We start from the raw sequence: 3,051 nt of genomic DNA on the forward strand, positions 1-3,051 counted from the left end.
GAGTTTATCATGTGCGCAACCGAGCACATTGGATGAGTATCAACATCCAGTTTTTTTGCATCAGCAGCTCTGTGAATCTAGGAAAACTTGGAATGGTATGTCAAAGATAGGAGATTATGACCTTACGCATAGACTGGTTAAAATAGCTTGGGTAACGTATGGAGAGCATGGTTCTCACCTTTGAGAGTTACCGCACAGCCACATCTTCATTTCTTACTAGGCCTAAGTGAAAAACCTCGTCTTGGACCCACATGCAGCAATCATTAGTGGTTGATAATTATGGATCTGTTTGGATTGGGATAAGACTTGGCTTGATGACTTTGGTTACGTGACGGCACACCCCTTTTTTAAGGGCGTCTAGATAGTTATGGACGTGACTAGATCATCACTCAGATTTGGTAGGTCCATTGACATGGATGTATATGGATCCCTTTCAATTTCACACAAAAAAAGGTTCTGATTCAATAAGGAAAATTCCACCAATGTTTTGGAAGCTCTCTCCAATGGTTGCCAATGGACTATGTGACAGCTCAGATGTCACATAATGTGACAGCTCAGATGTCTCTCAGAAACCTGGTATTGGAACCCCTGTCAAGATGGCTTGACCCAAAATTGATGGGATCATGTCCTAAAGTCGTGGCAATCCACTGGTGTGTGTGGCCTTGTTTAAACGTTAGTGTTCCATCAGTTGACCCTTTCTAGCATAAGGTAGGACTTTCCTCTTTCCTCTTACTTGATTTTGTATTTCCATACGAGCATTGCGAACGTTTGTGCAGTAGGCAATTTATTCTTGTTTGCCTTATGTTCACTTTTATGCAGCATCTTTTTGGGGGAACAAGATAGGAGCAATATGGAAGTGTAGAAAGTCAAGCTTGTGGTGCACAAGTATTGATTATGCCTGGTAACACTGCAAGCCTTATAGAGGACATGAAATGCACTCTATAAGAGAGAATATGATTAATGTTTCTTACACAAAACCCTAAAGAGGGTAGTTCCTGTATTACTCAATGACAAAGTAGAACTGTATGAAGAACACTATGAATCTAGATCTCCAAGCACCAGGTGCTCCTGCTCCACCGATCCTCCATGCTGTTCTCATGTTTAGCACGGGCAAAGGGTTGAATAATTGGGCTAACCCCTGGGCTCCTCAGGTTGTTATTCTCTAAGGACGTCAAGCACACATCTGTCCGTGGTACTATTTCCTACGCTCTCAAGTGTCATGCTAACTTGGCAGCTGCAGCTAACAAGGATGATATCAGTAACAATTCTCGCCCGCCCTGACGGATGCTTTACGTGAAGCTACCCACAACGCTCAGAGTTCCGTCCTGTAAAATCTCTAGATTTCTGTCGCCTGCCTTGTTATCCTGTCCTTCCAGGTTCTCTGATGAAGCTAGAAATTGCGCCTGTTAGGCACAAGGAGTAACGCACCTGAATGGGGATCGCCCAGATGGATTTTAGGCGAAATTGGGCGGGGCAGAAAGAGTACGCACCTGGATGGCAAAAAGATTTTGGGGGCCGTAGGCGAAATTGGGCGGGGCAGAAAGATTACGCACCTGAATGGCAAAAAGGTTTTAGGGGGCCGTAGGTTTGCAACTGTTAGCCACGAGGATGATCGACAGCGGCAAGCAGGCTGCGTAATCCCTCCACTGTCGAGAGGGAGAGGTAATCGTTGCTCCGTTGCCGGCCTAACGCAGTCTCCTCCACTTCAGGGGGGTTGAAATCTCAACCTGCGATGAGAATCCAACCTCCACTCCTAACTTGGAGACGGGCGCGCCCGATGTATGCCTTACAGCCGGTCCTGCGTGGCGGGCAATTACATTCTCAACAGCCCCTCTTTCCCCCGCTCGGGTTACAGGCTTGCGCTACCAAGCTCGGATGACTCTGCCGCATTGAAAAGTTGTTACATGTACTCACTCTCATAGCTTGCTGTTTTTGTATATGGGATTTCTCTTGTCCACGTGGCAAATAGCGGTTTCCCATCCCACATTAGATATATCTTCACGCCTAACTTCATCGCCAAAGGTGCCATCTCTTTGAGAAGTTTCAAGCTTAAGTCCTCCTATGATTCGCTCCACAATCATCCCTCCAAAAATGAAGCTTGAATGAGCTCCTTGGCTACATATTTCTACTTTCCTTGGTTATCCATTTTTGTCTTTATTGATAGCACGTTCTACTAGGGCCTTGGTCCCAACATGTAACATGGCTCCATTCAAAGTCCCATCCTTTGGCATTACAAAATAAGAAGTGCAGAACATATTCCTATGCACCTCACAAGAGGATGCTTGCAATTTTGGCAAGTGATGTAGCCATTGCTATTTGACAAGAAACCTAAAGAACAACGTTTGTTTAGAAAACCCATGAAGAATGTACTGTGGTGTCATCCTTTTCATTAAATGTGGGAATGCTACTGTGCTATTAGCACAATAACTTATTTAAACTATACACTTGAATGCCACATTGCTCTTTATTAGCTTGGTCCAATATGACCATCATGTTTGTGCTCCATCCCATCCATGCCATTACGCTTACCGGGAGGGAATTCAAAGATGCAATCACCATCGAGCGCTTGTGGTGTTCTATTCTCTATATTAGCCTCCCCAACATGCTCTTTTGAATCATGTTTGATGACACTACCTCGAACTACCATCCTAACCAACCAATTTAGAGCCTATTGCAATTGCTAGATGATAAACCACATCCGGTAACTTCCATTGCATCACTGGAATATCATTATGCGCACTGAGTGAGTAGTGCTTCCATTGCATCACTGAAATATCATCATGCATGCTAAACCATCACTGAGTAGTGCTTCCATTGCATCTCTGGAATATCATTATGCATGCTAAACCAAAAATAGTGTGGATTGTGTTACCTATTAATGCATCATCTCCTCTTTTTAAATCTGACACTATTAATGCTCTCCAATCAACCATTCTCTCTAAGATAGCCCCTTCTAATTCCTCCTTTCGAGAGCCTCTGGTTTTTTTCCCAATTCGAGATGTCATATCTTCCAATGTAAGAACATCCCTTGACTCCAACTCGCTAGAGATA

At 44.1% G+C, this 3,051-nt stretch overlaps 1 non-coding gene across 1 annotated transcript; it reads right to left on the reverse strand.

Moving 5' to 3' along the window:
• Window positions 1–1,574: 1,574 nt before the first annotated feature.
• LOC147885089 (signal recognition particle RNA) lies at window positions 1,575–1,876 on the reverse strand. The gene has a single exon (XR_015543595.1).
• Between the last annotated feature and the right edge of the window lie 1,175 nt (window positions 1,877–3,051).

Source organism: Dipteris shenzhenensis, chromosome 26 (assembly GCF_047967505.1).
Source record: "Dipteris shenzhenensis isolate YYH24624 ecotype China chromosome 26, Dip_SZ_1.0, whole genome shotgun sequence".
NCBI lineage: Eukaryota > Viridiplantae > Streptophyta > Polypodiopsida > Gleicheniales > Dipteridaceae > Dipteris > Dipteris shenzhenensis.